This window comes from Cygnus olor, chromosome 1 (assembly GCF_009769625.2).
Source record: "Cygnus olor isolate bCygOlo1 chromosome 1, bCygOlo1.pri.v2, whole genome shotgun sequence".
Taxonomy (NCBI): domain Eukaryota; kingdom Metazoa; phylum Chordata; class Aves; order Anseriformes; family Anatidae; genus Cygnus; species Cygnus olor.
In genome coordinates, this window is record NC_049169.1 from 144,045,718 (window position 1) to 144,058,855 (window position 13,138).

Genomic DNA, 13,138 nt, shown 5'->3' on the forward strand with positions numbered 1-13,138 from the left:
TAGTAGATATCTCAAAAATAGGGTATTTGGATTGAGACATTTTTCAGCTTTTAGTGTCTCTTAAATCGTTTCACTTGTTTTGATTGAAATTTTGTAGTGGGAGGGATGTTGAAAAATCGAATGACTAGTGAAGTATAACCAGCATCCAAGATAGTGTGAAGAATGTGAGGCTAAATTACTTAGGGGCTGATATATAATACTTTTGTCAGAGACTTATACTTGTTGAGGTATAAATTGCATACAGAAGAATTTTAATGTGTGGCAGTTTGTGGAATTTTGCCATTAGGTTGTTTTTCAGTATGAGCGGGAGAATTTGAACAACTCAGATACTATCCATCATTTGATGGCACATCCTCTAAACAAGTGTGGGGTTGTGTATGGCTTTCCAACAGCCTTCTACCCATAGATACTTAATCCTCCCCAAAAATTCACACTTCTGGATGCTCACCAAGTTACCTGTATACTGTTTAGTGTCAGTGTCCAAAGAGTCTGTCTGGCTAAAAACAGGCATCTGCAGTGCATGTGCCTACTTCTGAAGCTGTTATCCCAATGTCCCATTTAAATCACTGGAGAGAATCAGAGTTCTGTTCATCAGCTCCTTAGGAGATGTCTTCACAGATTCCGCTGACCTAAACCTTTCACTTCAGTTGAACACATGCTTCATTGGCCATAAAGCCAATCTGGGGTGACTAGCTCACATGAAGATGTCTATGATGTTGGTGTCTGAAGTTAGGTGAAAAGACTTTTTTTTGTGGTTAAAATGGTCACAAGTGAACCACAGACACTGTCTACTGCCACTGCAGTACCTGGTTTTGACACAGGCTTTCAGCACCCCTAATGGAAAATATGACTATTTCTCAAGTCATTCTTGGATCTGTATAAAGTAGTGCCATTAATATGACTTGTTTGTGGGGATTTTTGTTTGGTTTTGTATTGTATTGTATTAGCTTGGTTTGGTTTTAATAAATACAGTATCACATACAATGTATGCTTTGACATTTCTTTTTCTGGAAATCTAGTCCCCCTCTCTGTGAGACCCTCCAGTGCTGTTCTTGTCCAAAGGAAGTTCCAGCAGGATAAGGGAGGGAGGGAACAACAAAGTCCATTCATTTGACTAACATGTCTGATGTTGCTCGGGAAACTGTGGTTCAGTGGCCTACTACTCACCTAGACCATGGTAATTTAGTAGCTGCTACTTAACAAGTAATGGGTCGTGTCTATTATTTGCTGAGAACATTATTTTCAAAGATTGTTCCCTATCATGTTTCAAGAATGTAATACACCAGCCATTTCCTGGAAAAAAAAAAAAAAAAAAAAAAAAAAAAAAAAAGATACAGTCCTTACTTCAAAGAGTTAGCAGTGTTAAAGTGGTTTATTTAGCTTGTAAAGCATGATTTACTTCATTTTTCACTGTTGTGTATATTCTGAGGTCTTAGGACACAGGAGAAATTCATACACTGACATCTTTCACTGCTTGCTCCCACCAAATGGGATATTGGGGTGACTGAAGCTGGTATATGATGTCAGTGATAGGCTCTGCTGCAGGCTAGGGTTTGTTTTGGCAATCAGTCCTTGGGGAGGCTTTCGGCATCTACACGTTCATATTTCTCGGGTCGCATTTGAGCACCAGGAGGCAGCTCAGTTTCTGTCCATGGTGCTGATCTCTTCGGAAGCCTTCCTGGTACTGCTTCTGTAAAAAAAAAAAATATATATATATATATATAAAAGGCAAAAATAATAGATTTACTGGAAACTCAATGAAATTATGGGGAATTAAATGCATAAATTAAATTTTAAAACACTAATTATTGTATTATAAATACCATAAATAATAATTAATTTAATGTTTAATAGTTCATATAAATATTAATTTATGCCTTCTGCCAATTTATGTCTTGAAATTACAACCCAAAACCCTTCTACAAATTACAAAAATAAGTTAATCAAGAAAATTCATAAATTAAGATAAATATGTGTCTTTCAGTTTTCTTCGACATGTTTCTTCTTATTACTTGTTGTCATTTAACCCATCAGGAAGCTAAGCACCACCACACAGCTATTCGTTCACCTCCACTTGGTGGGAGGAGAAAGGGAATCAGGAGGGTAAAAGTGAGAAAACTCATGGTTTGAGAATAGTTTAATAAGTAATTTAAAAGATGTGCAAATGAGCAAAATAAAGAATTCATTTACTACTTCCCATAGAAAGGCAGATGTTTAGCCATCTATAAAAGTAAAGCTTCATCAAACATAACAGTTACTTGGGAAGACAAATACCATAACTCTGAATATCCACCCATCCTCAGTCATTGTGATGTTCTCCCCCCGCTTTCCACCTCTTTCTTTCATGCAGCTTTGGTGCCAAGAATGATGTTATATGGTATGGAATATCTCTTTGATCAGTTTGAGTCAACTCTATTGGCTGTGTTCACTACCAGCTTCCTGTACACACACAGTTTACCTGGGGTTGGTCACTGTAAGAAACAGAAAAAAATCTTGCTGTGTAAGCACTGTTCAGCAATAACTAAAATGTTGGTTTACTATTATCACAATTTAATGCAAATCCAGAAGATATGAAGTGACATAATAAAGATATTAACTCTATCCCATACCAAATCAGTACATTACTCTAAGCAGAGAGGGTGAGATCGCATTTTGAATACTTACATGCAGATTGATTTAAAACAAGTATATATCCACAAAACATGTAAAGAAGCATTAAGTCAGTAAGAAGGCAAGTGGGAAGGAACTGAGTTTCAGAAGCACCTCTCATTTATTGAGATAAGTTCCATGAGTTTTATATGAGAAGTGTTGTTTTCATATTGCCCAAAAGTTGCTTCAGATTTGTTATCTTCTACAAAAGCACACAAGTTCTTTTTCTTGTTCTCATTACATCTAAGAGATGCAGGATGGATAGCCTGTAAACCACAGAGCATATAATAAATAATGAATCACTTTGAAACATTACTTTTATGAAAAGTCACATACAAGTATGATGTTTACTTGTAATTTGTTTAAGTTATAAAAACACTAGCAGAGAGTGTGACTTCCCTATAAATCTGCTGGAGTACAGGGTAATGAAGCCTAGCTTCTTTTCTTATTTTTTAATTTTTCACCTCTGTTAATTTATGAGCCCTTTCCAAAATTATGCTCCAAAGCACATCTTTTAGTAAATTCCCCAAGTCAAATGCATCTACAGAATTGTCACGAGGTTCACTTCAATTTCACGTTTTCCCAGTTTCAAGTTCAAGGAACAACAAACAAATCATTGAAAAACACCAGCTTTCATGCTATTTGCATTTGCCTCCCAAATATGTCATAACACTAATACCTTAAGGATTATTTCACAAATGTGAACTCATTTATTTATAGTTATTTTTTCCATAAATAAAGCAATAAAAGTAATTATTCTAATTAGAATATGAATTATTCAAAACTGCCAAAGAAAATTGTTCTGCCAGTGTCAGTTGCATTTCCGCTTTAGTAAAAATTACATATTCTAAATTGGAGACCTAAGCTTCTTACAGATCCATAAACATGTTTAGCAAGTCTATGCAAGTTTCCTACTTACTTGTGCTGCTGTGACTCAGGTTTGCAGGAACCATAGATTTTAAAAGTTCACGTGGTCTTTTCTTGAGTATACCAAGGTGACAGCAATTATGACTATGAAGTGGGCTCTATTTTGACATGAAGGCACACAGAGACCCCAGAATGCCTTGCAAACACAACCAAAGAGTAGCTCTAGATAAAAAGTTTTTTTTTGGCCAATAATTGATCTTATCCTACTAGCTTCAAAGGTGCCTCAGGAGATTGGTATTGGACATTCTAATCCCAGTCTTCTTTCAAAATCCTTCTTGCTGAAATCAGATGAAGTTTTGTCAAGTATCTCACAATGTGGAATCATTTTTGCCATTCACACTTTACTTTGCAGACTAAGACTCCTGTAATAAATCTATAGCATTTGGGGACTCAATTTTATTTCTTTAATTCACCCATTTTTTTTACATCTTGATCCAAGTTTCACTGAAGTCAATGACAATAATTCTGCCAGGCACTGAAGCAGTCCCCTTGAATTGGGATTACGCACTTACTGATACATAGAAGTTACAAGAGACATTATTCAGAATTTTATCAATATGGATTTGGATGCCAAATATTTTCTGATTGCATTTAAAGTACTAGCTTAGATCAGAGAAGTAAAGGGGCGGGGGGGGGGGGGGGGGGGGAAAACCATTTTTTGGTAAAAACATTCTCAAGATAAAAAGGACATTTTTGTCAACTGTTACGAACATTCTACCGAAAGTATTAGTTAGCTTTGACTTATTGGTTTCAAATACCTGCAGGAACTGAATTTATCATTTAAAATTTGTAAACCCGTTACTGGAACCACTGAAATCTACAGGATCAGCCTGATTAACAACTAGTTATCCATAGGAAGATCTGAACTACTGATAGCAGAGCCTGGTTCATAAATAGCAGTAATGGACACCAAAACATAAAATAATATTTAGTTTAAACAACTTTCTTTATAGATGTGGTAAGGACGCAGTAAAGAATTAAAAAAATAACAAAATGATTAACAAATAAGAAAGAACTATGCTCTGTGTCAAATTAATCTATGTACAGGGTCCTACAAAATGCCCAGGTAGTATCTAAGGTTTACTGAAGCCCTTAAACTAAAATAAACATTTTTACATTGTATCTTAAAATAAATAAAAAATAATAATAAAATAAAATAAAATAATAAAATAAAATAAAATAAAATAAAATAAAATAAAATAAAATAAAATAAATAAAATATTGTCATGGTAATCCAGTTTTTTTCCCATTCTGCTCCAAATCCTTTGAAATTACTTTATGAATTCAAAGGGAACACTTTTCTGCTCTTGAAATTTAAGTGTTGTTTTTTTTTTAATCTCATGAATTTCAACCAACATGTTCTAAAAGAAACAGATATTCTTCATTCAGCTTCAGCCCAGTGTTATGACAGTCTGCTAGACAACATTTATGAATGTGCATTAGTAAAAGAAAAAATACAAACCAATGTACTTCTCCTGCGAAGTTTTACATTACTCAGCAATCACAGAATAGTAACTTGTGGTCATAAAAGATTATCCTGTTGAAAACAGATAGCATTTGAGACCAGAATTATTGGCTTTGTGAATCTTATCACAAAATGTGCAAGTTTTCCAATTTTACAGTTTTACATAAATTTAGAGTATCTTTCATAACATCTAACTCTTGTAGAACTTATAGTTAAACAGTGCCTTTATAAATTCCTGAACACTTTAAATACCACATTTCCCTCACATTCCTCCAAGGATATATCTACAATGATATTCTTTTCCCACACTAATTACAAACACTCTGCAAATTCCTGAGAGAAGTAGATGTGCTTATAAAATCATATATCAGATGAATGTGATGAGAAGGATGACTTCAAGGAGGATAAAATCAGAATCATTTTACTTTTTGTTTTCATTTTAGCTGTAAATATTATTTCAAGTTCTCTGGCTTAACAATAATGAAATGAGATATTTTCCATTTTTATGTAGCCAGATGATTTAATTTGAAAAGACTAAATTATATTTCTCATAGATCATTTATAAATTAGATCACAGAATTCTGAAAATGACTGAATTGTGTCCTGATGGCTGTATGCAGCTGGTTGGCCACTGAGAAGCTGACACTTTTTTCTTTTTTTTTTTTTTTGGTAATATGAGTGGCTTCTACAGTAAGGATTACCATTCTGATTCTTCTCTGTTAGCCCACACATTTTGCCTTGTGTGTGCTTTTTAAGATACTGATAAGTAAGAACATACAATAATTTTCCTAAAAGAAAGGAACAGGGAGCAAATGAACTAATATGGATGTTTACATTGATACTGGATAACTTTCAAGATAGAACAAATTTTAAATCTCTGCAGAAGACAGGTCTAATTTATTCTGAAAGCCTTAGAAGTATGAACAAACACTGAGATATCATGCCTAACGAGTTAAAAAAAAAAAAAAAAAAAAAGTTGATTTACCTTATCCTAAACTCCTCACAGACTCAAGTCAATGTTTTCAGTTTTTCCCCTCAAGAAATCATTGATTCTCTAGCTGAAATGTATGGGCATGAGTGTAGAGAAGTTGAAACCAAACAGCACCAGCTTTTGATGTATCAGTTTACCCAGTGCCATAGATAAAATAATTTATATTGTTTAGTTTCACTGGTAATGACTCACATTTCCTTCATTAGATTTTTTCAAGGAAATTCCCATGAATAAATCTCAAGGGGATTTTCTTCTTCTTTTCTTTTTTTTTCCATGGTCTTTGTCTGTTCCTACTTGGTCAAAATTGCAATAAAAATATTCAGAGTTTCCTTAAAAATGTCTTTTGTAAGATGACAAGCACCACACCTATTAATAATGGTATCATTTAAAGTAAAGCTTAAAATATATCTTCAGTTCATGGTTAACCAAATGCAATTTATGTGTGGTTTCATTTAGTGCTCATCAACTTTACTGTATTTTTTGCATTGAATTCAGTTGGCTTTCTGATTTCTTATTAGAAGGTGGCATACAGGGATCTATGAAAGGAATCAGAATTACAAACATTTTCACAGATTTCCTCCAAATACTGAAGCTCTATTAGAATAAATATTGAAAAGTATGAAGTGGGTTGTTGTTTTATTTCAGTGATGGTACAGAAAAATCATTTCTGTAATTTTTTCTAAAACTGCCTTTGTAAGACCATCTCCATGCTATCGCGCACAAGCACACACAAATCTTCCTAAACTGAAATTTGTAAACTGATGCTTTTGAAAACCTTTCTCAGTTTCTATGATGTTTGTTTTTTTGTTGTTTTTTTGTTTGTTTGATTTTTGTTTTTTTGCAAGACAGCAACAGGAAATTGGTTGGTAAATAATGAACAATTTGAATTCAGACAAATTAATACAAATCCTTCATGACTGGCACTGGGACAATGTAGCAGATTTTAAACTACAGCTGAAGGTGTTTTAAACTCACCTGCTAATCTTTTCATCCAAAATAATTTTTTTTTCATGTGTGCTAAACTTAGGACTACAGGCCATCTTCAGCACATTTTAAGAATATTCCTATAGTCAGTAATAACACCAAAAGTGTTTCTGAAGCTGCTCATCCTCCTTTGATGGCTTTATCTTTGGTGTAATAGGGCAGTTGACTGTCTCCAAACAGACCTGTGGCCCATTTCTACATCAGTTCACACATGAATTTGTGACCTTATTTGCTGGGGTAAAGCTCTAACATTCTCCATTTACCAAGCACTTTTTCAGCTTTTGTTTTATATCTGGATTTCTGTTTTCTGAGTGGATATGAGGCTCTAATGTGGTCTAAAGATCATAATACAGGCAGGCACACCCCTTGCCTTCTCAGGTATGTGGCCACTGGCACACTGTAAGTCATCATACAACTCAAATTGTAAACAGCACAAGTGCTAGCCTAGCTGTGTGTTTCTATGCAACTGTCCACCAGTTCAAAGGTCTTTTACTGTAAGCTTAACAAAAGGTGGGTCTCCTTTCAGACAGATTTATTGCTCAGGGATATGTTTCCCCAGAAATCCAATAAGCATTTCAATCAGCTTGATCTTACCTAGTTCAAGACACCCCCAAAAAGGTGGATCCTTGGTATGTCTGTTCCCCTTTGCTGGTCCCAGCCCAGCATCTTTTCCACAAATCAAAAGGAGAATGACAAGCATTACATCCAAGTAGTTTGCCAAATAGCTATTTTGCACTAAGTCCTATGTTAAGAGTCACTAATTTGTATTATAGTTTTATTTCATTACAGTTATTTTATTTTTCTTACTCTTCATGTAGTTCACTGGTGCTGATCTACAACGCAGAAAGGCCTAAAGGATGTAGTTTCTGTCTCAGGGTCTTCCCTTCACCGTATGTTTACAAAGTACTTATCACAATGGAGATTTGATGTGACTGGCTTCTGGGAACTGCTGGCAATATCAACATTAAATAACGATAACAATACCCAGCTTCCTCCCTTGCTTCTCTTTAATTATATACTCTGCACAGTTCAAATATAACAGTTTACCATAAGGCAGTGTATATCTTAGATCTGATTCACTCTTATTTACTCTAAGGTTAAAAAAATAATAATGCAATACAGCTGGTGTAAGACAATGAAAAAAAATGAACACATTCTATTTTCTCTTTCAATCCCTTAATTTCTTCATTTCTAAATTTTTATGATAGCTTTCTTACAACATGTGTTGAAAAGCTAGTTTACTTCAAGTTGCCTGAAATTTCTCGCAATGAAAGCCTTACTTTTAATTGCATACAACTTTGCCAGGGATCAGGCTACCAGCTAAAATTTTTCATGCCAGATGTCTGACTTAGATTGAATATTGATTTTCTTTTCTTCAGCATTTCAGGAAAAGCAATTTTAGTTATTTCTGAGATTTGCATAAACATGGAGTAAAGAAGCAGCAGAAATTGACTGGAACCAAATTTTAAACATAGAACACTATAAAAATGCCACCCGTTCCCTTAGCATGCTATGTAGATAAAATTATCAGAATCTGTGAAGCACTAATACCATGCACTGAAGAAACACTTGGAGGAAATCACCAATTCTGTTTTCATTATAAAGTTTGAATGAAGTGCAATATATAAGGCCACATGATTAAAGAGGAAGATAAATTAAAATTGTGAAGATTTACTCTCAGTGAAAGAGACAGTCATCTCAGGGAAAAAGTAGTATATGATCATGAAGTTAAAGACTATAATTAAGACAAGATAACTGTATTAATATTTCACACACTATCTTAACTCTGCTTTTCTTATGTTTGTAAGTACTTAACTTTTCAGTCTTGTCACTCTTCACTGTTTGTGTTGTTTTCTTTTAATATTATAGATTGACAGAAATTATGCCACACTATTAAATAATATGTCACATGTAGTATTTGCCACAGAAGGAAAAAGAGTTTTTTCTCTGACATTTTATCCAGTTCACAATCAAAAGTGTCATAGCAGTGAACTGCACTGCCTGGAATCCTGAAATCTCAAAACTGCGGCTGTATCTGTATCTTCCCTTAAGGTAACAAGGGACTGTTACTATCTTCAAAATATATCTTCCAAAGAGTTCTCGTCCAGGTGTTTTTTCTGAGCTGTTGAGCAAATAGATGGATAATTTCTTTGGGGACTCCTTGGTTAATAAAGAAACTGCACAGGGGAATCTAAGATGGATGCTATCCCCCAAACCACAAACTCATTGTGAGGCCCTTTTTGGAATAATTTTACCATAAACCTTTCTGTAGCATCTGTCTCAGAAAAGCTTTTATTACAGGGTTTACAACAAGCTGTAGCAAAAGATTTCTTATGAAGGGAACTCTTATCAAAACCTTGTGCTTTTTTATTGTTGTTATTGCTTTGTTTTGTTTAAGGAAGCTAGTGGTTTTTTTAAGTAACTCTGTAGTCCGATTTTATAAATGACATCATTACACTATGCAACACTTAAACATAGAAATCTGCCAGAAAATATAATTTTACCTCAAAAGTGTGTTCAGACAGGCAGATATTTATTTTTTAGAGGTTTATATTATGACTTAAACATGCAGCAGCTCAAATACTATTAATTATCTTCCTTATCATAAATGTTCACTCTGGTTAGACTTCAGTTTCTGTCCCTCACATTTCCCAGTATTCAGATTCCACCCAAAGACCAACTAGCAAGAATCATTAAGACAAATAAACTAGGTGGCAATTAGCCTCCCTGGCCATAACCAGATGGTTTTAAATTGGATCAACTCCACCTTTTTCTAAGCAAAATCTCAGTAATGGACATGGGTTTAAAAAAAAAAAAAAATCTTTACTGATACCAAGAGAGAGTTCAGTAACTATATGTAGGCTGAGGAAATCTTTGGAAATATTGTAAAATGCTTGCTTAAAAAATGACTGTACATGAAAGCTAACTTCCATCATTTCCTGTGTAAAGCAATGAAGGAGGAAAGAGTGTGACAAAGAGATGGGTAACAAGGATTGACTTAAAAACTGAAGGCTCAAGCCATCTAATTTGGGATGAAAAACAGTGTTCTGAAACAATCTCAGTAGGGCCCTGTACCTTTAGTCTTCTGCTCCTTTATAGTTATCCCGCCCCTGTACATACTCACCGCAAAAATATTCAAAGGATTTGACTGTCACTGAAGTAAACATTAATTTAAATATTTATAAAATTGCCACAAAAAAAAAAAAAAAAAAAGGAGAAGGAGAAGGAGAAGGAGAAGGAGAAGGAGAAGGAGAAGGAGAAGGAGAAGGAGAAGGAGAAGGAGAAGGAGAAGGAGAAGGAGAAGGAGAAGGAGGAGAAAATTTGATGCCAGTTTCTGTTAGAGGAGTAAATCTCAAATGCATTCAAGTAACTTACTTTGCATTGCTCCAGATTTTCACTGTGGCTATTTAAAGTGAAATCTGGCCCTTTACTGGTGTTTAACAAAGTCTAGAAGATAAAACTGATAGCCCAGCGCAGAATGAGACTTTGGAAGCTTGCAGCAGACTGGAGCTATTTGAGAAAAAACTTTGTTTACTGAGGTATGCATATTCATCAGATTATTCTTCAGTGCTTCACATTGATTCAGCTAACTTAACCTGAAAGGAAAGAGCAGTAAGCCATTTCTGCCAACCCACCCCATCTTCCAATTTTGGACTGCCCTATGATGGAGTTAACAAGCCCAGTGCTGTCACTGTTCAAAACAGGATTATTGCAGTTGGGCAGGGGCTGTCTATGGTGATGGGCAGCCACGAACCACCAACATGGATAGAAAGACTTGAATGTGATGTGAGATGAGTAAACGTAGGCCAACTTTCTTAACTATGAAAACAAAGTTTTAAGATTAATGTTTAAATAGTGTGTTTTCCAAGCTATGTTCTTAAATATACATATATATATATATAAAAGAGGATAAAATAATGTTCATGCAAGGAATTATTATTTTAAAAGCAACAAAGTGCCAATGGACTGCCCAATTGTCTTTCCTGGAAAATATGATTTCAGATCTAAGTGTTTCTATACCAGAAGAAAATCTTTTTGTAAATGTGGTCAGGTCTAGTATGGAAGTTAGGAACTCTGGCATCACAGTGCATGTTTTCCCAAAAGCCATAAAATTTACTGGAACCCATTTGTGCACACCCTCAGATATGAGAAATGAACCTTATGTATGGCTCTGTTTGATGGATGGGGTACAGCTGGCATAATGCACACAGGGATCCAGTGGAACAGGATCCTTCCCTAAGACAAGCACCAGAAAACTGCCTGAAATGGTACTAGTGGATTAGCAAAGAAGGGATACTCAATTATTAAATCAATTAATGCTCACATCTCACTAAAATGATTGTTTCAGTCTTTCTATCTACATTCAGGTAAATGCAGCTTAAAAACCCAAAGCCATATCTGCTCAAGGAACCTGTGGTTCAAATGAACACCTCATGAGAGACAGAATGTATGATTTAATTTACCTGTGGTTAAATCACTACAGGAGTAAATACAGGTGTAAGGTAAAACTTGGCTACTGAAGTTGATTCACTGGTGGGAGGTTGTAAACCATTACAAATAAAAATTAATAAATCTTCAGGATTCATTTTAATGAATTTCATTGAAATTTAATTAATTTAAATTATTTATTTTTTTAGAAATGAATAAAAATAATGTTTTGCACTTCAGTCCCATAACAGTGGTCAATTAAGCCCACTAAGAACAGGAATTCTGACATACTCTTCAGTGAAGACTGAAGCTAGAATTTAACCTAAGAAAGATTTATTTATTTATTTATTTTGTCATTGCATAGCATTTTTTGAATGTGCCTAAGAAAGAGTTTTGGCTAACACATTTTCCTAGAATTTTCCTCACTTTGTATTGTCATGTGTTTCTCTGTATTGAGCTGCAGTAAAACAAAATAAAAGGTAATTAATCCTTTCCATAAATATAATTTAATCTAATATTAGCATTTTAGCATTCCACTATTTTCTATCTCGTTTTACTTGCTGGAGTTCACGTATTTACTTCTAGTTGAGACAGACTTAGCATTGTTTTCAATGTCTCTGACTTCTACTTATTATTGATGTTATGTTTGCCTACAATGGGATTTCTGTTGAGAAGGTGCCATGATGCTCCCCTGTGTCTAAAGTGCATCTCCGTTGCCTTTTGCAGGGAGGAGTTTTTACTGCAGTCTCCCAAAGCAAGCACTGCATCACTAGCGTCACTCAACAGTCCATGAGATGATTGGCTGACAAATATAGTAACTTTTATAGCATATGATTTGTTGGTCACCTTTATTTGGGCTTCTTCAACCAAGCCAAGAGATCCGAAAGCAGTATTATGTGCACACTTTGCAAATATGCAATCTTAATTCTTTGCACAAAATGTACATAGTAAACGGCTGGGGCTAACATGCTCCTTGTCATGATGGGCTCACCAGCCTGTGAGCAGGCAGCCAAAGGCTCCTTGCTGGCCAGACAGTTGGCAGAGAGCAGGAAAGAGCCAGCTCTCATGTTGTTCATTGCCATGGGTTGAGCATTGCTGGTCTGCCACCTTCCTCTTGTTTTTATATCTTCCCAGATCATGGTTTTCCTTCTTGAGTCTATGATGATTTTATACAGTCTGTTTGATATTAGTTCTGACTTGAACCAGTCTCAGCTCTTTATTCCTGTGGACATTTCATCTCTACTTTTCTATCCTGCCTGGACCAACAACCCATGTTACCTGCCTCTCACGGGCTGATAGCAACTGGTGAAGCTCAGCGTGACCTTCCCTTGGTAAAAACTGGGGCAACAACATGTATGGGTCCTCTTTGCATGTGTACCCTCATTTTCAGCCCTTAGGAGCCCATTGATCCAACATCATTTGGAGACAGAGGCCAAGTGCTCTTTCACAGAATATCTGATATTACCATTGCTCTGCAGGTGGGCTTTAAAAAAGGCATGGCAAAATGGGTGGAGACCCCCAAGTACCAGCAGTACTGTGTGGTGGGAAACACAGCTGCAAAACAGTTTGGAAGGGAACTGTGGGGAAGGATGGTTGCAATCAGCCCCCTGTAGTCTGCCCCATGCTGGGTCCAAGGGCAGTGCAGGAAGGGTGCCAGGTAGGGCAAAGAGAGCACAGAGTGCACCTTCCCTCTC

General features: G+C 35.5%; 1 long non-coding RNA gene across 2 annotated transcripts in view; it reads right to left on the bottom strand.

Annotated features, from left to right (window-relative positions):
* Positions 1–1,355: 1,355 nt before the first annotated feature.
* Positions 1,356–13,138, bottom strand: part of LOC121059684 — a 106,775-nt gene continuing 94,992 nt past the window's right edge. For both annotated transcript variants that reach the window (XR_005814608.1, XR_005814609.1), the window contains one exon: positions 1,356–1,690. This is a non-coding gene — a long non-coding RNA (uncharacterized LOC121059684). The remainder of the gene's footprint in view (positions 1,691–13,138) is intronic.